Raw genomic sequence first — 26,109 nt, 5'->3', positions numbered from 1 at the left:
CTAAAGGATGACATGACATCCATGAGCCAGATTGAAGTGTATGCAAGAAATCGGAGAGAGTTCTTGAAGTTGTGCAAATCGGAGTTAAGACCCGACAGATCTGCTCCCCGATGAGTACGATCAAGAAGTGTATTAAACACTTCAGCATCGTATTCAACATACTCATTCCCAATGAGCAGGTCTTCTATCATGGAATCTTCGGCACCTCTCCTTTTGTCATGTAGTGTTTTATGGAATTATACTCGGCTGTTAATAAAGAATTGGTATGTACTATTCAAGATAAGATGTCTACATTAATGAATTTCTTTCAAATTTTTTAATTTTTCAAACAATACATGAATTCCTTGTTATGTGGCGGTCACTGTTTCCGGATGATGTCTCCATAAAGGCCGACATGGTGGAGTTGAAAAGAAAATTAGGAAAGACAATCAGGGATTATTATTTTAGGAAGGACGAGGTACCTTCCGAAATCGGAATCTCTTGTTCATATGAGGTTCATCCAATCAGTGTTCGAGCAATGAACCGCCTTCATACTGTTTGTAATGATGTAGACAATTTGGAACCACTCCTCCGAGCATACCCCAATGGCGAAGTTAAAATTCTGAATACAAGACAAGTTCTAGTTTCCAACTATATAGATTGGAACATCAAAAAACTTGAACCCTCTTTGGTGATGTTCTTCTTTACAGGAGCAAAGAGTGATAACAAACTGAACATTGTTCCCAAAAGAAACCAAACCACCATCCTGCCACAGTGATCCACCACAAGTTCTAGCAAAAAGAACTTCATAAGTTCTTCAACAAATTGGTAGCTCTTCTGAAGTGATAAAACAAAATTCATCACCGCAAATCCAGCGGTAAAATATCACCGTTTCTTCTTTGTCTTTGTTCTTGTTCTTCTCCTCTTCTTGAAGAGTAAGTGTAGAAAAATATCACCAATAAGGAGACGAACTCACCACAGGCTTTGAATTGACGCTGATAGTGTAACACTTTTCCCTGATAAATTTTCAACCGAGGGAGAGCAAATGGAAGCACAATGACAGGGGATGCATTACCGATTTCCATATTAAATGAAGAAAGAAAGGAAGAAGAAGTGTTTGTATGAGGTGAAAGAAAGGAAGAAGAAGAAGAAGTGATGTTAAACGATATGTGTGTTTGTATGGACTATGGAGTGAAGTAAAGGAAGGATAAGAAAAAGCAAGTGAAATTAGCTGGGACGTGTTTGTATGGAATGAAGCCAAGCAAAAGATTTAAAGTTAAAGTTATTATAATTAATCCATACAGAGTTAGATAATGTATTAATTTCACTATAAATTTTTAATCCAAAAAGTATACATTTGTAGGAAAAAAAAAGGTAAGTAGTATTCTTAAACTGAATTAAAAATAGTATCTATTAATAATTAATGATTTAGAAATATAAAAAATATTTTATATGAATTAAAAAGTATTTAGAAAAATAAATTTTTTAGTATCAATGAAATATTAAGATTTTATTATAATTTATTTATAAAATTCTTATATTGTGTTTACATCTGAAGAAAATTTAAAATTAGTGAATTTCACTTATCATGTCAATAGAACTATAAGTTGCTTAATGAATACACGGGTCAATGTGAGAAGAGAAAATTTTGAACCAAAGAGAGTATTGAGAGGGCCAGAGATATTGAAGGGAGAAAAATTTATTTGGGGTTTTCATTCGTGACTAATTATTGATGTGCATAATTTCACGTCATAAATTATTCAAGCAGAAAATACATGAATATTGAGCCTTGTTATTTTTGTCATACTTCGTGGTAAAATATTACCAAGCCGATCAGATTTACCTCTAGAAGTACCAGTTTGGGATTCTTGAACAACAATGTCTTGTGCTTGTGGATTACTTTGTGATTGTTCCATCTGTAACATACAACAAAAAAAATATATATGATCATGAACAATTACTAAACCAGCAAAAATCAATAACATCAGCAAACAATTATTAGCCTATTGCATTATTTAATTGGTTATGTTGGGATAAAAAAGTGCAACTACAAGAAGAAAACAAGAAGACTTGTCAATGTTAATTGCATACAAGCTTCTGTCCTGTCAGTAGATTTTGGTGACGGTCAATACAAAATGGAGCCTCACCTTAAATCTAAGAACTCCATAATCTTTATTCACCTTTCTTCACTTAGAATAATACAGTAGCCGCTATAATCAGTTAGCATTAGAGTATTCTTTTTTAAGTTAAAACATTCTGCCAATAACTAGAGAATTCTCAATTAAATCAAAGGCTGCACAGTTTTCTTGTATGAACAGAAAAAATTAAAGCACCAGCCATAAATATTATAGGGGTGTTCGCGGTGCGGTTTGGTTCGGTTATATGGGAAAAAGTCATCCGATCCGATCGTTTATTAAAATTGCGGTTCGGTTTGGTTCGATTTTCTTTCCGAAATCATTCGAACCAAACCAAACCAATTAAAATCGGTTTGGTTTGTTCGGTTTATTTAATTAATTCAAATAAAAACCATTATACCATTTCACAGTCACTAACAAATAACAATAGTCAACCTAACTCAGAGATCACTAACAAATGAGCAGAAACACAACAAACTAAATTAGCAGATAGAACAATCATCAATCGGACTCAAATTACTAACAAATTAGCAGAAGCACAACAAATTAAAATCACTAACAAATGTTGTAAAAACAGCAGAAGAAACAGATGGAACAATAATCAACCTGAACTGAATCAAGAAAATCAAGATACACAACCAAACTAATTCCAAAAATTTTGCAAAAATAGTGCCCCAATTCCAAATTAATCAAGATATAGAACCAAACTGAATGAGAAATACAACCAAACTATTTCCACAATTTTCATGTGGTGCACTAATTCCACAAATTCTTCCTCTTTCACCTTCCCCTTTCCTGCATTAACATTGAATAAACAAAAATTCAGAACCAAACCTCAGAACCAAACCTAAGAAATAGAACAAAAAAAACAACCTGAAGACTAAGCCAGAATTAAAAAAAATAAATAGAATCAGAACAGAACCTAAAAAACAAAATCTGAATCCATAAGAAGACTAAGCCAGAATTAAAAAATAAATAGAATCAGAACAAAAAAAACAACCTGAGATGGAAGGATAACACTGCTTCAATGACGGAGAAGAAGAGACTGGACAGCAACACGGCTTCAACGACGGACGAGAGACGGGCGACGAACGGCAGCGGCTTCGACTACGTCTGGTGCGTGCTGCTGCGGTTCGTTGAGGACGACGACGGCTGTTGGTTCGTGGAGGAGACGGCTGCTGGAGAGGTGGTGTGTGGAGCCGTCGAGGATGAGGGACAGAGAGGAAAGGACCGCACCACCACGATGGTGCTGTCCGGCGACGTCGATGGCGGAGAAGAAGGAGGAGGTCCGGCGCTGAGACACAGCGCTAGAGAGACTGAGAGAGAGCTCGAGGAGTTAGGGTTCCTGGTAGTGGAGGGGTGGCTGCGGCTAGATTTGGAGCAATTGTGGTGGAAGGCTACTTTTATATTAGGGTTTTTTAATAACACCGGTTCGGTTCGGTTAGAGTTTTCTCTAATAAAACCGAAAACCGAACCGAACCGCAAAAAACTGCAAAAAATTATTTTTTCGGTTTTTTTCGTTTTCAGTTTATTCAGTTATCAGTTTTTTTGGTTCGGTTGATCGGTTTTGTTCGGATTGGATCGGTTTTGAACAGCCATAATACCAGAAACAAAATTGAACTCGGCACAAACTAATTAACATGTTAAAGTTACAGGTTTCAGCATTTTAAGTTCATACGTTATCACTTTCAAACTAATGTTATGCGATAAATCATGAACAGAAAATCAGAAATAACAAATAAATGATAAATCAATAACCCCAAGCAAACAATTCCTAAACCAGCAAACAATAACTTCAGAAAATCCAGTTAATCAGCAAATTAATTATTAACAAATAACAAGTATTATCAAAATCAAGTGCTAAAGGCCTAAACACTAAACCAGCAAACAGACGCCGAGGAATCAGTGCTTACCGGTTAACACAGAGAAGGCGAGGTCGGCGAGGAGAAAGGCGATCGACGGCGACGACAGAGGACGCGACACCGGCGAACACAAAGAAGGCAAGCTCGGCGATGACAACCACGCGGTGGGGGCTGTGGGGCTGCGGTGGCCAAAACTGTCGCTGTGGGATGCGGTGCCTGCGGGCTGCGGCGGCTGCGCCGATTGGGGGCTGCGGTGGCTTCTATGGTTCGTTCACTTCCATAGAAGAGAGGAGAGGAGATGGGTTTACGGGTCGGGGAGTAACATGAAAGGGACTAGGGTTTCACTCCAATTTTGACTGATTTTGACTAAATTTATTTAGTTACCAAATATGGCCAATTCTCCCATGCCTATAACTTGAATGCCGAAATTGCCTAAATTACTCCTTATAGCAAGATTTAAAAGACACACTTAAAACCGTAACTCTTCTAAAAGCGTCACCTAATGGAAAAAAGTAAATTAGAAGATTTAAGAGAAGAAATAATTAAATTATCAAAATTAATAGATCAAAAATTAATGATTTTAACTAATGTTAATTGTAATGACACCGAATTCTTAAAATCAATACAAAATGATTTTTCTCAAAATCTTAATTTTACTATAAGTTTTATTGAATGACTTCAAAAACCTGAAAAAACCTATTTTTCACACGGAATTTCTAAAAAATGTTACCATGGAAATGATTCCCCACATCTTTATCATACTTTTAACCCACAATTAAATTCTATAGTAGATATGCTTGAAGAAATATTAGTATCCATAAAATTTCAAAGAAATAAGGAAAAAGAGAATCCCAAAGAAGAAAAATTTCAAAATATAATCAACATAACAGATTTAAAAGTAAAACCACCATTGAAATTATGAATATTGAAGAAAAATTAGAAGAAGTCACAATGCTTTTTAAACAATTAAAAATGGCTCAAGAAAATAATATTATGGAACATGGTTTTCAAATAGAAGAAGAATTAGTAAATTCTGAAAATATAGAAAATGAAGAACACATTCTAGATTATTCAAGTGACGAAGAACCAGCAATTCCAATACAAGTAAAAAATGAAGCGGGAACATCTAGGGATAATCAATCTCAATTTAAATGGGAAACATGTTTTGATAATTATGCTTTTAAAAAAGGTTTTATAAATAAAAATTCAAAATATACAAAAATACCATCAAAATACGTTCCTAAAATCCAGGAAATGGTAGGAGAAAGAATGCTCGATTTAGACTGTAAAACGAATGAAAAAGAAATTTTCGAAAACTGGTTGAATTCCTTCTTATTAGAAGCCTTTACTAATCCAAAACTTAATGAATTATCTGGAAGAGACATTTGGAATTACATAAGGTTTCATACTAAAGGAGCTATAAGAGATTATATGACATCAATAGAAAACCAAATAATAGAAGAATTAGCAACAAAAATAACAGTTTATGATAAGATATTATATATAATGATGATTCTATATAAAGAATTTTTTGGGAAAAATATTATAGATCATAAACAAGAAGTCTATAATAAAGAATATCAAGAAGCAAAAAACCATTTAGCTAACATTCACATATATGATCTATGTAATGTGGAGTCTTATATATGTGAATATAGAATACATTATTACAAATTAAAAGAAGAAGATAAAAATCATTATCTTAGTATGTATATAACAAAACTTCCATATCCTGCTAACGAATTTATTATGGGAAGATTTATAAGAGAAATAAATAGAGGAACAATTGAAAATAATTTTGGTGGAGCAACCTCTGCAATAAGAGAGGAAATAAAAGAACGTTGTATGCAAGAAGCAACTCAAAAAAGATTTGCAAATATAATTAGAATTTGCTGCCAGGATAATGAAGAGATACCTCAAAAATATGGTCTTAATAAAAATTTTCAAAGAAAAAGAAAATATCAATTTAGAAAAAGAAAATACTATCCAAACTGGAGAAAAAAGATGTATTTTAGAAAAAGAAATAACAATAAAAACAAGAGACAAAAAAGTGATTATTGCCCAAATAAAAAAGAAAATTGTAAGTGTTGGTATTGCCAAGAAGAAGGACACTATGCAAACGAATGTCCGAAAAAGAAGGATAAAAAGGATCTTACTAAACAAATAGAAATTGCTAAGTCTTGTTTCATGGAACCTTTAGAAGAATCTGATGATAATTTAGACTATATTTTTGAATATGTCTCGGAAACAGACTCAGAGACTGAGTAATAATGCTACATTTATTACTATAAAAATAACAGAAAAATTTATAAATGCTTTCATAGATTCTGGAGCAACACAATGCTTTGCTAGTTCAAATATAAAACTTGATTGGAAAAAATTAAAGAAACCATTAAGAGTTAGAATAGCTGACAAATCAATACATAAAATTGACCAAAAAGCAGAGATGGTTGAAATTTTTATTCAAAATTATAGGTTCATTGTTCCATCTATATACATGTTAGATTCTGGAATGGATTTTATCATAGGAAATAACTTTTTAAAGCTATATCATCCATTCATTCAAGAACTAACATATATAGTTTTAAAAGCTCCACACGATTCTTCAATAAATCAAAAATCAAAACGTATAAAAATACCGACTACTACTATAGATAAGATCTTAAAATTTAAAATATTTTCTATATTAGAGATATGTTATTTAAATTTATACTTTCAAATAAATATCCCAAAAAATAATCTTGAAATAAAGATAGAAGAACTTTTGGATGAAATTTGTGCTGAAAATCCTTTAGATATTAAAAATACAAATAACGAATTAGTAAGCATTAAACTAAAAGATCCGACAAAAGAGATAAATGTTCCAAATAAAATCCCTTATTCCGCAAGAGATAGAGAAGAGTTTTCATTAGAATGTAGAGATCTTTTGGAAAAAGGAATTATAAGATTAAGTAAAAGTCCTCATGCGGCTCCAGCCTTTTATGTCGAAAACAATAATGAAATTAAAAGGGGAAAACGAAGAATGGTTATTAACTATAAGAAGATGAATGAAGCAACTATTGGTGATGCTCATAAACTTCCAAGAAAAGATTCTATTTTAGAAAAAATTAAAGGGGCAACTTGGTTTTCATCTCTTGATGCAAAATCAGGATATTGGCAACTTCGTTTAGACGAAGAAACAAAGAAATTAACTGCTTTTACTTGTCCAACAAAAGAATCAACAAGTGTGTTGCTCTATGAATGGAATGTATTGCCATTCGGATTAAAACAAGCTCCAGGTATTTATCAAAGATTTATGGAAGAAAATCTAAAAGAGTTAAATGAATTTGTTTTAGTGTACATTGATGATATACTAATTTTTACAAAACAGGATAGAGAAGATCATCTTCAAAAATTATTAATAGTTTTAGAAAGATGTAAAGAAAAAGGATTAGTTCTTAGCAAAAAGAAAGCAAGAATAGCAAAACAAGAAATAGAGTTTCTTGGATTAATTCTATCCACTCAAGGAAAGCTAAAACTTCAGCCAAATGTCCTAGAAAAGGTAAATTTATTTCCTAATAAAATAGAAGATAGAAAACAATTACAAAGATTTTTAGGGTGTATAAATTATATTTCTGATCAAGGATTCTTAAAGAATATAACAGAATACACTAAAAACTTATTTCCAAAAATTAGTACTAAAAAAGAATGGAAATGGGATGAAAAAGATAGTATACAAATTCAAAAGATTAAAGAATTATGTGAAAAACTTCCAGAACTTTATATTCCAGAAGAAAATGACTACTTAATAGTAGAAACAGATGCTTCAGACATAACCTGGTCAGGATGTCTAAAAGCTAAGAAAGCTATAAAAAGTTTGAAGCAAGGAAAAGAATCACTAGATTCTAAAAATTCCCCAAAGGAATTACTTTGCAGGTATATTTCAAGGACTTTTACTCTAACAGAACAGAGATATACCACTCATGAAAAGGAAACTCTAGCAGCAATTAAATCTCTTAAGAAATGGAAAATTGATTTACTACCCAGAGAATTTACATTAAGGACAGATTCAAGCTACCTAACAGGTTTCATACGATATAATTTAAAAGTTGATTATAATCATGGACGATTGGTAAGATGGCAATTATTTTTGTTACAATATCCAATAAAAATTGAATATATTAAGGGTGACAAAAATGTTATTGCAGATACATTAACAAGAGAATAGAGTTCGTCTACAACGCATTAAATCAGGAAATTCAGAAATACGAACAAGAACTCGAAAAATGCAAGCATTGTCAGCAAATAAGGACATAGATCCAATCCCTCAAGAAGGCCATCGAAGCAATGAAATCAACACAACAACCAAAACCATCAGAGCTCAGCCAGCTAAGCGTGGTGGACAAATCAGGTGAAGAAAAAATTCCAGAAAATAAAACAATTGCTGAAATTATCAAAAAATCTACCCAAGACAAAAATATTATGTAATTTAATTATAATGGCCCCATGAAAGGAGTATATGATGCCTGGGAAAAAGCAGCACCATTTACACATCAATCAAGGATAATTCATAAAGGAGGGTTTTTAACACTGGAAGAAGCAAAAGAATCTTTCAGGGAATATGAAGCTCTTCATCCAGAGCAAACCCTAAAAAGAGTAGATAAAGCTCCAATTCAAACCCAGAGAACAGGGATAATAAGAAATATTCCTACAAGGGCTGAAATCAAAGAAAAGAAAAGGGTCTGTAGATCAAATCTCAGAGAAACCCTTAATATAGTCCTGAACTGGACTGAAGAAAAAAGAGCAATCTTGGGATATTATCCTATTGCCAAAGAACAGCTAACAAAGCTGGTTATATTTCCAGATGCATCCCCATCAGACACCTATCAGTTTTTCCAGTATGGATTAATTGATACAATTTTAATTTTTAATGATCTAAAAATTATTAGTGAGTTTCCTGCAGGATTCGTTGATGCAGTAAAGAGATTTAAAAATATGATTGATAACGTAAATCCAAGGGATATATCCCTAAAATTTACGAACAGTCAACCTATTTTTAATGAAGAAGAAGAATGCTTGGTTCCAGCACACCAAGTAATATTCATGTCCGTCTTCCCAGGAAATTTTCAACCAATTGATCAAGTTCAAGATTTAACAATCTACAGTCATGAAGGAAGGCTAGCCAGCACACTAGCAAGGGTCTTCGAAAGAACTCAAAAGATAACAAGGGAATCTCACACAAGAATTAATTATAAAAGCAGAAATACTTTGCTTGTGTCTAGTAAAAGGAATGAAATTGAAGAAAGAGAGATGAGACTCTTAGTGGAATTTGAATCAGCATTCTACAACTTATCTGGACTCTTAGAAAAGCTCCCTGAAGGGATAAAGAGGAATCTCTGCTATTTGAAGAAAGACAGAGAAGACCACAAGTGCCAGCTATGCGTCTCAGAGTTATCTGAAGAAAGTAATAATAAAACGGAATCAACCCACATGATAAAGGAAGAAGACAACGCATTTGAAGGTCACATAATGAAAGAGGAAGACAGCACATCTGAAGCATCTCTTAACATTATTGCATAGTGACGTAAGCGCTTAGGTCATAGAGCACCAACAATGTAGCTGGTGCAAGATAATAAACAATGACGTAAGCAATGACGTCATAAGAAGGGTAAGGATGGGAATTGTCCATCAGACCCAACCATTATAAATAGGTTGCTTAGGCAATTGTAGAAGGGGCAGACAATAGAAAGCAGAAGGCTAAGAGTACTCATATGCTAGGAGAGCAAGGAGGAAGCTGCCAAGGCGATTCTATAGTCTGAGGAAGAATTCCCTTAGGGAAAAAATAGTTCTAAACTCCCCTCTGGAGTTAGTATCTACAATCTCCCCTCTGGAGATAAAAACACCTCATATAAAATATACTAAATAAAGGAAGTTTTCTCCAGAAAGGTACATCTTCATCCTAGTCTTTCAATTATGAATTATTTAGAAAGTTTAGAATTAACAGAAGAATCTGATTATTATAGATTAACTGCTTTATTAGATAATGAAAAACAGGCTGTTCTAAAAACAGAATTAAATCTCAAATCAAATGAAAATTTTAATAAACAAAACCTATTAAAAGAAGTTTTTAATAGAAAAAATGTAATATACTATGGAAAAATTCAACTTGAAGCCCCTATAAAGATAAAATCCGCCAATGGAGAACTTGAAATAGCCCTGATAAATGATGAAGAATTGAGTAAACAGATTGAGAAAATTAAGGATCAACAAAAAAGATCTAAAATCGGATGGATTCATATTAGTACTATACAAGTCTTAATCAAATCTACATATATGAAAGGAATTAATTCACCAATAAGCTTAGCAATCTGTGACAAAAGAATTACTGATGACCCAATAGATCAAATAATTGGAATTGTTCATGGAAACTTGGCAAACGTAAATGTTAAATTCAATGCCCATCTTGGATACGCCATACCTTTATCAACTGAAAATCTTGGAAGATCTATAAGTTTGGCTTATAAATTTCATAGAAAGAATTTAATGGAACAAGATGATGAACCACTTTCAATTACATATGCAATAAATTATGCTTTAACAAATAGCCATCATAGTATAATATTTAAAAACAGAGAAAGAATTTATGTTGATGAATTATTTCAAAAAATTGTAAAAACAGAAATACCAAAATATAAAGCTATTGAAAACCCGGTTCTATTATTAAAAGAACCGTCAGGAAAATTAGTTTCACCGAATTTTCAAATAAGAGAATCTAAAATTAATAGCCCTTTAAGTTTATCTAAGTTAAAAATTAAAGAAGAAAATTCTGAAATAAAAGAACTAACAAAAAAGGTCGAAAAATTAAATGAAACCTTAAACACTAAATTATGACAATAAATAAAGAAGAAATATATATCACTTATCAAGATAAGAAACAAGAACTTTTTGAAAGAGAAAACCGTTTGAATTATTTGCAGTTTTCTGAAATAAACCAAAGAGCATTTGAAGCTCTAAAAATAATATATGACAAGTTGAAAAGAGAAGTGGAAGAGCTAGAAAAATTAATAGAATCTCTAGAAAATAGTGATGAATCGATGATAGAGTTTGCAGAAATTCTAAAATAAATAATGAAGCATATAAAGATTGAAAAACCAGAGAATAGAATAAAAAGAAAAAGGGCGGAAAAATTAAAAAGTAAAATAAAGGAGTATAAAAGGGAATTAAATAATCTTCAGATCGAAATTGATAGAAATAAGAATAAATATAAACAAGTTGAAATTAAACCTAAGAAATTTATAAATGCCTGAAAAACCATATTATGACTTAAATGAATTAAAGCTGCTGAAAGAAAAAATGGAAAATGAAGTCGATAAATTAAAAAGATATTTAGAAACAACAGAAAGTGTAGAAATAAAAGAAGTTCTTGAGGATTTGAGAAATTATATTAAAGAAAAAGATAAACAGATAAAAGATTTTATATATAATAATTCATGTAAAAAAGAATATTATAAATTAAAACAAGATTGAAAAACTATAAATATACGTCAAGGACTAGTAATAAATAATCATACAAGAGAAATAGTAAAAATGGTTAATACTTTAGATTATAAAAATTGCAAATTGTTTAATCAAAGTTTAAATAATCGAAGTTTAAAATTTGGTATCAGAGCCAAGTTAACGATTTAAGGTAACACTTTCTCTTTAAGCAACACTTTTAGTGATACGCTTTTAAATCATAACAATATAAAAATGACATCCTTACCATTGCATTCCCCATTTAGTAAGTTAGGCAAGTGTATATAGGCACCATAACACTCACCACCAAATATTTGCGCAAGCTTATCAGGATCTTTTTGTCCCTCGATGTACTTAGCCGAAAACTTAAAACTAGTCATAACCACATTAATATTCGCTAAAAGAAATGTATTTTATAATGCTTTATATTATTTTAATTTATCTTTTTGTGGACCTGACTTTGGATTCTCATGAAGAATTCATGCAATTTAGGAGTGGATTGTGTACAGTGAAATTGTTAATCAGTTTAGCTTGGGTTTGAGCAATAAATAAATAATGTACCTCTATTACTAATAAAAAAAAAAAAGAAAGTTTACCGCCAATAACAAAATAAAAATCCAAAGAAAAAAAGTTTATGGCCAAGAAATTTCTCTGATCACGTCATAAACTCATTATACTTAACCTTAAACAATGTCCAAAAAAAAACCTTAAACAAAAATGTTGCCTTAAAAAATTAAATTAGAAGTTACACTAAATATCACTGAAGGATATATTTTGTTATAGCTTAGGGAAATATATATATACACATTCGCATCATGATTTGGTATAGAGGTGTACATGGGCCGGGCCACACTGGGTTTGGCCTAATCCAGACCTGATTGGGTCTAATTTTTAGACCCTAACTCGATCCTAGACCCGATGAAACTTACGCATCTTCGGGTCGGGTGAAAATCGGGTAAAAATCGGGTCTTTAACATGTAAAAATCACTTAATCTCTAACCATTATTTTATAATTCACATAGTAAAATTCACTTAAAAAAATATAACAAGAACCCACCCTTCTCTAAAATTAAAGCATAACCATAATCAATATTAATATTGTCTAATAATACCAAATATTTAAATCAATACAAATAACACAATATTATGCATTAGTCTAAAATCTTATGCATTTTAAACATAAAACATTAACTTATAATCTTATAATGACTAATAACACAAAATATTAAGGTTTACAATATTTAAATTCCACATAAGAATAACCATCATCCATCACTAATAATACAAAATATTAATTGTGTATGATGACCGGACCGAGTTCGGGTAACCCGAGCTATGGCCCGGACCCGACCCAAAATAATGACCGAGTCTATTTTTAAGATCTTTACCCGACCCTAGACCCGATGAAATTATACTAAATTAGCTCTTAAAGTGTTCGGGGCCGGACCGAATCTTCGAGTCGGGTTGGACCATGTACACCCTAATTTGGTATACCACTATCATTTTTATTAATTGTGTTTTTGCATAAGTTAGACAATCTGAAATCTTTTCCTTCATATAACGCGCACAAAAAAAAAAATTTGATGGATGTGACTCATTAATATACTTATGTAGATGTTGATTTTTTTTGGGTGATTTTATGTCGATGTTGATTATTTCTTTTAGTACATACTCTTAAATAAAATTTACATTGATTATCAAAAAAAAAATTTACATTTTTGATATAAAATCGTCAAAGTTTCTTAATTCAAAATATAAAAAATGGATTTTGGGATAATATTTTAATTCATTTATAAAATAAATTCGACATAATAATTAGTTAAGTTTAGAATCAAATCGATTTGATATTATTAGAGAATATTATAGATTTAATGTTAACAAGACAAATAAAATTGATTTGTATAATAACTAATTAGACTAATTATTTATAATTTTAAAGATGAAATTACTTATATGTGTTCTTTCAAAAGAAACTATTTTGACAATAAATCCGGTAATTATATTAAATTACATCACCGTCTTTTGAAAAATGATAAAACAAAAATATCGACTAAAAAAAATAAAAGGCCAAAATTATAAGAACAATTGCATAAGGATAATCTAGCTACTATATACATTTTTCTTAATATTAATGGATATTCACACTTAGATACCTAATAAGTGGTGCCTCTAATAGTGACCTTCAGTGTATTGTGGTTTGTGGAGTTTAAGATTGTTCATAATTTATTGGGATAAATATTGTTTTGATTCCTGACGTTGAGGATCAGAATCGAAACCATCCCTGATGTAATTTTTTATTTACAATCGTTCTTAATGTTGTATTTCATTTTAAAATCGTCCTTTTTAATAATTTTTTTTATAAATGACAAAACTACTCTTATTTTATAAATCGTTATTTTAAATAAAAAAATATAAAATTAAAAAAGAAAAAAGAAAAGACACGAGGGGGAAGGTGAGGGGGAGGGGAGAAAGGGAAAGGACGTGGGAGGGGGGTAAAGGAAAAGGGGAAAGGGAGAGGGGGAAGGAGAAAGGGGAGGAGGAGGGAGACGGTGCCGGCGAAGGTTGGAGCTGCCGTCGCCGTTGCCGTCGTGAGAGGGGAGAGAGCTTCTGCTTCTGCACCACTGCTCCTCACCGCTGCGCTCTCGTCACTGCTCCTCGCCGCTGCTTCTGCTTCTTACTTCGGCCTCTGTTTCTGCTTCGTCTGGGTCTGCTTGAGTGCTTCTGCTTCTGCATCTTCTGCTTCGTCTTCTGCTTTCTTCTTCTGCTTTCTGCTTCTGCTTGAGTGCTTCTGCTTCTGCATCTTCTGGGTCTGCTTCTGCTTCTACTTCTAATCTGATTTTGATTTGTTATTTTCTGATTTTATCGTTGTTGTGTGTTGATTTGTTGAATCTGGATTTGAATAATGGATTTGTTCATCATAATCCCTAATTCCCTAATTTTTATTGTTGATTTTGTTCTTGTTCTGATTTTTGGATTGCTGTTGCTTTTTTTTGTTTTTGAATTTCTTGTTTTGGTCTTGTTCTTATATTTGGTTTCTGCACAAATCTCACATACGATAAGCATTTCGTCGTCATACAGAAGCTCTATGTACTCGGTTTTGGGGACAACAAAGACGGATCGTGATGACGAAGGTGTTGATGAAGATGGAAGGCAAAGAATGGTTTTTGATGATGATGAGCCTTCGATGGTGCTTTGAGAAGCGATGAAGGAGGACATGATGACCTCTTGTAACTGCAATTCATGAGCATACTTGTCATTGGAGATGGGGACGAGGTTACCTTCTTCCTTCTGTAATTAAATTTATAGATTTTTTATTTTTATAATTGAAGATGAATTCAAGTATTTTTAATTCTTGTAATTGAATTTTGTTAACTGTATTTAAAAATTTGAAATTTTGAGTTTTGTTAATTGAAGAAGAATGTTCTTCTGGAAGAAGAAGAACAAGAAGAATGAAATGGTGGAAAAATAGTATTTTTGTCATTTAGAAAAAAAATTTATTAGAAAGGACGATTTTAAAATGAAATGCAACATTAAGGACGATTCTAAATAAAAAATTATATCAGGACGGTTTCGATTCTGACCCTCAACCTTAGGGACCAAAATAATATTTATCCCTAATTTATTAATAATCACAAAACATAAGAAAGTTTTATTTTGTTTTCTTATGGTGTTTGCTATAGAATTTAAAAGTTTGATATTTAATTAATAAAAAAGTTTAAATAATTAATATTTAATTTAAAATATAAATTGGATAAATGTTAAATATTATAAAAGAAAAATTCATCATCAAACAATAGACATTAGAAATTTGATTTTTCTTTTTTCATTATTTGGTCTTGCATTCCTGAAAAGGTTCACACAATCTTTAGATAGTCAAGAGTACTTAAATGTTTTTTATTTTTTGGACAATAAGTGATCATTAATTATGAATATTCTATTAAAATAATTATTTTTAGGATAAGCAATTAAAAATGTACTTTTTTTTCCTTGTAGTGATGTAGTGGAAACATTAAATTTCAAAGAGATTGTTATATATATAAAATTGCTTTAGAATGTTATCTAAAAGTGGTCTCTAATTTTAAAATAGTTTTGATGTTTAAAAAATTAAACTAGGAATTAAAAGAAAGAAGTTTATGTTTGATTATGGTATAAGTGTAATGGATAAAGTAAATAGTTTAAGTTAAAATACAAAATAACTTGGCATTCCAAGCCTTCAGTCTTGATAAGATTCCAAAAACTTCTCCAAGTCAGTCTTGAGACAGAATCTTTTTTCATCGATCGAGCTGAAGACAAGAACTTCACCAGCCTTCTTTTGTTGTAACTTTTCGAACTACCTCCTAACTTCACCAGAATGCAAAATGTGGTCTTATGTAGTTGTAAACAGCAATAAAATTTCTTCTTCTGGTCTCTGGTGGATTTGACGTTCGAGGAATAATGAGATCTTTTATCCCACGAGTTTTGGACCATGGACAAGGTGACTGGTATGGCTTTGTCCTTGAAAAAGGAGCTCCGAAATATTTTTGAGTTGCAACAAGTATCTATCCCCTCCACCATTAGTGGCTCTTGAATTTCTCCCTCGGTGAGTACCTTTAAGATTAATTACGATGCTAGCTATCCTGACAATGGTGCTCGGGTTGGTTTTGCCTGTGTTTACAAAGATTGGTAGGGAAGGTGGCAACGAGGCTGTTTGGGAATAATTGAAAGTCATAGTATTCTGCAAGGAGAGTTGTTTACTATTTGGAGAGGCTTTTTTTTAGCCTGGGACTCGGGACAAAGAGATGTTATTTGTGAGACAGATTATGTGGAGGCCGTATTATTGTCAATAATTTACAGGATTGCTCTGGTTTTATTGATCCTCTGGTGTTGAAAATCCGAGATATCATGTCTTAAAAATGGCGTGCTGATCTCCCGTTGATCTTGAGAGATGCAAATACAGTAGCAAATATCATGGCAAAGACGACAATAAAGATCCTTTCTCCCCAAGTGGAGCTTCTGTTACCTTGGAAGGAGTTTGAGAGTAGTATTCAGCAGGATTGCCTTTCTTAAGCAGATTCTTGTTTGTTTTTCCTTTCTTGATTGTTGTTTGTTTTCTTTCTAGTCACAAAAAAAAAAAAACAGCAATGAAATTTAGAGCGGAAGGCATAAGCAACATCAACAACTAAACTAAGAAAAAAGTTTGGATAAATCTAACGATTTTTTTCTTTATAAAACTAGCTCTATTTTTTGAATTTGAGATTTTTTTTTCATCTATGATGTAAAATTTGTTATTTTCAACATGTCATAAGATTCGATAGTCCTACCTTTGATTTCATCTTTCAGAAGCTGAAGTATATTTGGATGGTGTGTGTCCTGATTGCCATTCAGTAAAGCACGAAATCTTTCAAGGAACTCTTCATAATTTGGGACTAATACGCTCTTCAAAAACTCTGGCAGATGATTATCAAATGGTGTGTATCCTGATTGCCATTTAGAAAAGCATGGAATCTCTCAAGGAGCTCTTCAGAATTTGGGGCTAATGCGCTCTTCAAAAACTCTGCTGAATGATTATCAAGTGAGTTAAGTTCGAGACCTCTTAGCATGTTCCACATTGAAGATCCCATGGCCTTTACATTATGCTGCTTGAAAAAGTTCAGCAACTCAATATGATTCTGCCGGTTATATTGTTCAAAGCAGCTTTGAAGTATCGACGCTTGTTTTTTGACCCAACCATCTTCCTCAGATAATTCAAATTCGAATTTTGTGGCCTTTTTTAATATGTAGATAACATTGGCCATCATGGAGGCTCCCTGCAACTGATAGGCGTAGGCCTTTTTGAACGTGAATTCCAAAGAAGCCTCAAGCTGGTTGACATTCCAATCTATGTAGTGTAAATCAGAGATCGACATCCTTTCGAACCTGAACTTTGGGATTGGGGTATGCTTGGAGGAGTGATTTCAACATGTCTCTATCTTTGAAAGTAGTATCAAGGCAGTTCAATGCTTGGATGGTAATTGGATGAGGCTCACAGGAATAAGAGTTTCCAATTTCAGGAGGCAAGTCGGTGTCCCTAAAATTGTAATCCCTAGTTTTCTTTCGAGGTCGACCATGTCAGCAGTTATGGGGTTATTATTATCATCAGGAAACAGTGACCAAAACGTAACAATTAGGTCATGCATTGTTCAGAATGTTAGGAAAATCTCAGGAAAATTCATCAGTATAGGCATCTTATTTGGATAGAACTCATAAAATCTTGCTTGACTTGCGAGCAAAACTGCATAAAAAGACTATTTAGAGATGGGAGAAGATTGGCCAAAGACTTGTTGACAGAATACACGTTCGTTGGGAACTAGTATCTTGGATACTATGGTGAAGTATTTAATACACTTTTTGATCATATTCATTTGGGTCACGGATCTATCTAGCCTCAACTTAGATTCGCACGTCATCAAAAACTCTTTCCGATTTCTGGCATACATTATCACCAACCAATTGTCCATTTCAAAATGGTTGATCAATCTTATGCTATCCACTGTTAATTCTATAATTATATTATGTCAGTTTACATGTTATTTTATCTTTTGGATCATAAGATTTTCGAAGAATATAATTATAATTGAAATTTGTTAGAAGGTTAGGATGGTTGGTTACATTTTTTATATATGATATAGTAAATTAATTGGTGTATGTTATAATCTCTATGCAACTTTAGCAAAAATTAAAAAATGCTGCTGGAACTAAAACATATTTTTTAGTATGTTAGTTATTTTTGTTGAACTTAAACATTCAAAGTGTTTCATTTAAATACATTTTTAGCATTAGTCTTAGGCTTTTAGCCTTTTCTTTTTTCTTTTAATTCAGTTTTTCCTAAACTTTTGAAAGGTGCAGATGATTCTGTCACAAGTTTAAATTATCGCTGCTTGATTTTGATTGCTAATTTATATAATTCTATTGCATCAGATATCATTTGTTATATATTAATACTTTCCCATTTTATGGATGACTATAGATTTTTTATGTTTGTCTTTATCTTAAACTTGCTACACGTCTAATTTCATATTCCAACCAACGATTTTATTTTATAAAAGTATATTTTTCTCCACAAAAGATTAATTATTTGTTTTAATAGTATAACTTTTTGGGTTACTCTTGAATCTACTTTGTTACTTTTTTTTATTGGTTCTGATTCTGCTTTGCAACATAGCATATGCTTTTTTTTTAATTTGTTCTCAATTTGGCTTATGTGTTTGTTATATGTCTTTGGTTGTTATAAACATTAGCTAAATATATATGATTCAGGCATTCATCTATTTATTTTTAGAATTATTTATTGCAATTTGAATACTACTTTATATTATTGTTGGTTCTAACTTTTTCTTTTCCTCCTTTTAGGAAGCTACTATAGAACCTTGAGCCATCACTCTTTTTTTCCTCCTATTTTCAGATTTTATTCTTATTATTTGATTCGTTAGCTAAAACATTTGAGATTTCTTAGCACCTAAATTTTCAGACAAATTTAAATTATAGTTGTACCTGAGTCTGAGTATAGTTTTCATAATTTGGGATTAGGTATATCTTGAATTATACTTAGAAAATGAAAAATAGGATTAATTTCGAGTAATGTACCTTTATCTTATAATAATTATTTTATTTTATTTTAATTTTTTATGTTAGTAGAATGATTGGTTTTATGCTTTGCTCAACAAAGAGACCACGAGTGGATTTAAAGTATTCAATGATTTCTATAGATGAAAAAGAGTTTCAGAAGTTAGTAAGCTAATTGAAATTTTACAACTGAGATAAGCTTAAAACTTAAATTCTTCATTATTGTCAACTATTGTTACTCAAATTTGATTTCTTTTCTTTTCCATTATTTAGTATTTTGCTTTTTTCTGTTGCACCTTTTTATTTTTGGCTCCCTGCAACAATTACTATAGATGGATTTCAATGAAACATCATGTTGCTCCATGTTTTGATATGAATATTCTGCATTATTAGATGTTAGATGTTAAAAGAATCATGTCAATAAAGATAAGTAGTCTAAAATGGACGATAAAGTGGTGTGCATGATGGGATAAATGGTACAAGAAAAATCTAATGGAGATACACTACTAATTTCATTGGTAAATATTGTACCGTTTCTTATAGAAAAAGTAGATGCCAAAGACAAGGATTTGAAGGTGGTGTTAGATAATAAGAATATAGTTGAATGGATAAAAAAAGTGAAGGAACATGTAAATTGGGAGATATAGTTCTTGAAAAACAAAACAGTTAGCCTCGGGCTATCAGGCATATATTTGATATATGCGTTGTGGTCAAATGTGATAGGAAGTTCAGAGCCAAATTAAAAAATGATTGGGACCAAAAGGCGATTAGTGAAAAAGGGAAATGGACGAGCTAGGTGCTATGAGAACATGATTTACCAAGAAAAATGACATAATATCAATTAAAACGAGGCGCTTAATGTTAATAATTTTAGAGACAAAATAGTGAGCTGTGTATGAAGGACACGAACACTAGGGCTGCATTTGTTTTCAGGGATAGGACACTAAGACAGAGATACGGAGACACAAAATCATGTATGATAGATGAGACATGGACAGATACATTGTGTCCAAGGACATTGAATCAGTGTATTTTGTGTCCATCTTGACAGGAAGGACACAGAGACACTAACAAGGGACATAACTTATTTTTTATTTTTTATTTCATTATTCTTGTTAATTTTTTATAATTATATTTTTTATTATTATATTTTTCTTCTCAAATTTTTTAAATAAAAAAATGTGAATAAATTGAATTTTCATAATTTGCTCTAATTTATCACCAAACAGAATACAAGAACACAATTTTGTGTCTCTGTCTTTTGTGTCTTGTTCTTAATGTCTTGTCTTGTCCTCTTCTCAGAAACAAACGCAGCCTAGGAGACTATCACGAGATTGAATCGGTTCTGAAAGTGGAGTGCAGGTGCTATTGATTTTTTTCGTAGTTGATTTGAATACTACATCCTATGTAATAGTTGGAAGTGTAACACCCTATCACACAGAGCATTACACCTAGGATGTAATACAGTGGTGGTGAGGTGCTACGACCTCTAAAATAAAATGTGTACATATAGTAGCAAAAGAATTATAATATACTAGGAGCCTTGAATAATAGAGGAAATAAAAATCGCGAAATAAAAGCGCAACGCTCAAGAAACGAGTTAACTTGCGTGCTAAGAACGCTATAACCATCAAACATAAGATTATAAAAGTAGGAATAGAGTGCCAAAGATACAAAATAACAAGCTCCTAACTCAGCCCGCGAAGCCAAGGCTGGCCGGAGAATATTTACACATATATACATACATATCTAAAACCCAGATGTACATAAACAAAATCCTACCTCTCCATAAACCTCTAAGAGGACCAAAAAGAATAAGTTATGCAGAGAGAAAGCTAAGTACATATATATACATCTCTGTATAACAAAATAACCCAGTAACCACTTCGCTTCAGGAGCCCAGACGCCTAACGAGATGCCTCTCGACCTGCATCTGAAAAACAACAATATAGTACGGAAAGAGAACCGAAGGTTCTCAGTATGGTAAAGGTGTCACACACATAATATATAAGGTCCTGGGAATGCCAAAGGCAATCCTAGAACACCGACACTCAGATTATAGATCTTAAAGTATTAAACAGAAGCCATAAAAGGTGGTTTTTCTAAGAATATTTAATTCTAACTTAACTTAACCTTAAAATCTAAGTCCCATACTGTCATTCCTCCATACTTCCAATTCCGTCATGCATTTTCACAGACAAATAAACAGATAAAGGCAAGCACAAGAAGGTTACAATTACTGCAGGTAACAAATATACATTTAACATGGCAAGTACACATAGGCATACCTAATTAAAGCACAAGCAAATAATTCAAGTATTATGCATATGATGCATGCCTGTCCTATGGCTGATGAGGCTCATCTGTCGGTTATCCAGCCAACCCAACAAGTCTGAATTGTACTTAGACGGTCTCCCGACGTGCATCCCCAAGAGTCTATGCATAGCTTTATCTCAAATAATCAATATTTCTCAATGGGGGTAACATTCCCAAGAATTTATATAGTGCCCGGTCACACTTATGTCGTAGGGTCAACAGAGTATCGAGAACCTCGTATCTCAGAGCATTAAATTATTCAAGCCAAATTTCATACATAATCTTTCATCAGAATATCCAGTCAAGCATCATATATGACTTATCCATAACATCTCATAATCAATTCATCACTTTTCAACTTTATTTCACCTTCAAGTTATCCTCATTTCCTAGCTTCATATGATTATCAAGTTCAACACTATTATTTATGACCAATGGAATGAAAATAGAGGTTTAATAGTTTGAAATAGGTTTTAAAAAACCTTAAAATTATGTTTGCTGGAAAAGGGTGCCACGCGTACGCGTGGAATTGCAAAAACGCAGCTCGCGCGCGCGTCCCTTGTCATGCGTACGCGTAGGTGAAATCTTCATGTCACGCGTACGTGTGACCCACGCGTACGCGTGGACATGCTTTTTACCCCTTACGCGCATGCATGGACTGTCGCTTACGCATCACCGAAAATCCACTCCACGCATACGCGTGGGTGTACGTCCTTTAAAAAAAATAAGGCAGATGCATAACAATACAGCAGTAGCAGAATTGAAAAAAAAGCAAAGCTGCAGAATTAGTTTCAAACACATTTTATAAACTCAATTTTCCAAAGGGCATAACTCAGTCATTTCAAATCGTTTTTCTTCCGTTCTTCGAACGGCATAAACTTCAAGAGTCCAATTTTCGTTTAAAACATGTTGTAATCAATTTGGGGTTCTAGAAGTCAAGTTATAGCCCACCAAAGTTCAGACCAAAACCAAATTTTTCAAACTCTTTAAACCTCATTCTCATCCACAATTTTCATTCCATTCACTTTCAACATATCAATTCCAACACAACACCCAGCAACAACACTCAACCAAATATATTCATCAACAACAATATCTAACACATTTAATCATGATTCTTTCCAACTCGACATAACAACCACCATCCACAATCAATTACTAATTATCCATAAACACCAACCAAATATACTCAATAACAAATTACTAAACATTAATCATACTACTGCATTCCAACTTATCCTATAGTCATCTAGCCTAAGTTTTCACAAAACATTATATATTAAATGCAAGAAACCTAAACCATACATTGGCCGATTTTCACGTAACGACCAAAGCTATTTATTCAAAATCAAGACAGCCCCTCAGAACCTCAACTAATCAGCTTCCTCCAAGTTTCAGTATCCACAATTTCAAGCTCCAATTATTTATTCACAACCTAATACACATTCATAACACGTATATATCCAATTTAATACACAAAGCTCAAATTCAATAAAATTAAAATAGAATTATCCTATCCTCACCTTACCCAAGCTTCACATAAGCAAGAGTGAACATTTTCTTCAAGCTAATTGGATACTAAAACATCAGAAATCAAAGAAATTCAACCTTCCTATTCATAATTCAAAAATTGGGAGAAAGGAGAAATTGAGGTGAAATAACAAGTTACCTATAAAATTATTCTAGTAGAAACGTAGAGCTCGGTACGGTGATCGCGTGGCCGCAAACGGTGCGGCGATTAGAGCTCGGACGGGGAAGTTACGGGGATCGGAAACCACCGTAAGGGTTTTCGGTAAAGTCTCGTTCTCTTCTCCCCAAGGTATGCTTCAGTTACATTTCTGTTGAAATGAAGGGGATGAAGGGCTTGGGCTCATTTAAAAGGGCTGGTCCGGTTGGACCGACAGCCCAGTTTGGGTCCAGTTCAACCAGTTCGGCTCGTCCGGTCCAATTTTGGATCGATTTCTTCAAAATGAGTGTCAAAATTCTCGTTTTGATGAGCTCTACCCTAATTTAATATTATTTTTTGCATTTCTAATCTTCCTTGTTAAAAACTAATTTATTGACTAATTATCTACTAATTTAACCGGGGTTTACATCCTACCCACCTAACGAAGAATTTTGCGCTCAAAATTCAAATCTAGTTACCTGAAAAAAGATGTGGATAGTCCTTTCGCATATCTGATTCGAGCTCCCAAGTATGTTCCTCGATACCAGCTCGACTCCAAGCTACTTTTACTAATGATACTTCCTTCCCGCGTAATCGTTTAATACTAGTATCATCAATTCTCACTGGAATTACTGGAAGTGTTAGATCTTCTCTTACTTGGATTGGTTCTGGTTCCAGAACATGACTCGTGTCAGGGGTATACTTCCAAAGCTGTGACACATGGAATACGTCGTGCAAATTCGAAAGATACGGTGGTAAGGCAATTCTATAAGCCACTGGCCAAATTCTCTTCAGGATCTCAAATGGTCCAATATAACGAGGATTCAGTTTCTTGGTCTTAATAGCTCTTCCCACTCCAGTGGTTGGTGTTACCTTCAGAAAGACATGTTCCCCTTCTTCGAACTCCAAAGGCTTTCACCTTTGATCAGCATAGCTCTTTTGACGGCTTTGGGCTATAAGCATTCGGTTACAGATCTTCTTTATCTGTTCAGTGGTTTCAGCTATCATCTCAGGTCCTAACAAATTTCTTTCTCCAGTTTCATGCCAACATAGTGGAAACTGACATTTCCTGCCATACAGAGTCTCTTATGGAGCCATTCCAATGCTTGCATGATAGCTATTATTATAAGCAAATTCAACTAATGACATATGCCGATCTCAGCTCGCCGACTGGTCCAACACACAAGCCCTTAGCATATCCTCTAAGGTCTGTATAGTTCTCTCTGATTGACTATCTGCCTGAGGGTGATATGTGGTACTCAAGATTAACTGAGTCCCAAATGCACGCTGAAAACTCTCCAGAACCTTGATGTAAAGCGAGGATCCTTCTCAGATATAATGATAGAAGGCACACCATGCAGTCTGACAATCTCTTTAATATACATTCGGCCTAATTCTTCCATTGTCCAACTTATTCGAATAGGGAGAAAGTGAGCTGACTTTATCAGTCGATCCACAACCACCCAAATAGCATCACAACAAGATCGGGTTTTAGGCAAACCTATCACAAAATCCATAGCGATACTCTTCCATCTCCATTATGGAATCTCTAAAGGCTGAAGGGTTCTTGATGGTCTTTGGTGTTCGATCTTAACCTTCTGGTACGTTAAACATTTAGATACATTCCCCTTCTCCATCACAGGCGGTGGCGGGCACAGCGGCGCGGGGAGCGGGGTGCGGGGCACAGATCGTAGGGCGCGAAGAGCAGCAGCGCTACCTTCCCTTCTGGATTCTCTTTCTTCCCTCCCCCCACCCACCTTCTCTTCTCGATTCTCTATCTTCCCTCCCCCCAATTCTCTTTCTTCCCTCACCCCCTTCTCTTTCTCCCCCCTTCTCGTGTTCCCTTTCTTTCTTTCTTTTTTTAATTTTATTTTATAATTTTTTTAGGAAAAGGTAATTTGGTAATAAAAAAATTTTGGTAAAAAAGACGATTTTAAAATACATTGAAACCTTTGGGGCCATTTTATAGCAAAAAAAAGTCTGGAGATGAAATAAATGTTTGACCTCTACGTTAGGGACCAAAATTGTACTTAACCCTTATTATTTCGATCTCTTAGCACCTATAAATTCCTTTTTATATTGTATCATTTTACACAATGTGAATACACACAAACCTTTTTTCTACTGCTCTCTCTCTTACCCTTTCTAATAATAATAAATACAATTTAATTTAGTTAGAAGTTCATTGTTTTATAGTCCTCTATATATATATATATATATATATATATATATATATATATATATAAACATGATAGAATAAAATTGTAAAAATAATATTTTTATCACTTTGGATATTTTAACTCTTTTTTTTCTCTTTACGTGTAATTTTGTTTTGCGCTAACTTTGTTTATTTAATGATAAAATATACTCATTAATTCTATCATATAATAGTTTATTTTTCTCCTATGTATTTTGATTTGCATAGTTACTATTGATCTTGCTGTTTTTGTTTTCTTGAATTGTTCTTTATTTTTTTATGACTTGATAATTTAAATAAAAAAGCAAAGAAAGAAAAAAAAAACAATGGCCGAGGGCAGAGACTAGAAGCCTAAAGTAGCAACATCATTCCTCGGCATTATTATTATTAATACGAACTTTGTTATTTCTTTTCTAACATTCTTTAATATGAGCTTCATTTCTGTTTCTTTATTATTATTAATATTTTTATTATTTTATTCTCTAATTATAAATCTCCTTATAGTTATAATCATTCTTTGATAGAATATTTTTTTGATCTAATAAATTTTTTTTCTATTTTTTATCAAAAATAATTTATATTAAAAAAAATAAGATACAAATTAAAATTTAAAATTTAAATTTAAATAAAATGTGCAAAAAGGGTAACTATTGAATTCATTTGGTAGATTTAAACTCTTCGTATTTTTTTCATTGAAAATTTAAAATACTATTATAAAATTTTAGATATTTTTTATCTTATTGTTCTTAAATTATACATTATACTGTGTATTTGAAAAGTTTCATCTTTTTTGAAATAATAAGTGTGACATTATATAATTTTTGGATACAAAGGAATAATGAAGTTGAAGTGAGTAACAAAATTGATTATATAATAAGA

The 26,109-nt window shown here is 32.6% G+C and overlaps 1 pseudogene; it reads left to right on the top strand.

Moving 5' to 3' along the window:
* Nucleotides 1–3,141: 3,141 nt before the first annotated feature.
* On the top strand, nucleotides 3,142–9,535 carry LOC148572941 (uncharacterized; annotated as a pseudogene).
* The last annotated feature ends 16,574 nt before the right edge of the window (nucleotides 9,536–26,109 follow it).

The sequence above is a fragment of the Arachis ipaensis genome, chromosome B2 (assembly GCF_059453495.1).
Source record: "Arachis ipaensis isolate K30076 ecotype BB chromosome B2, ASM5945349v1, whole genome shotgun sequence".
Taxonomy (NCBI): Eukaryota; Viridiplantae; Streptophyta; class Magnoliopsida; order Fabales; family Fabaceae; genus Arachis; species Arachis ipaensis.
This window is presented reverse-complemented; position numbering and strand designations above follow the sequence as displayed.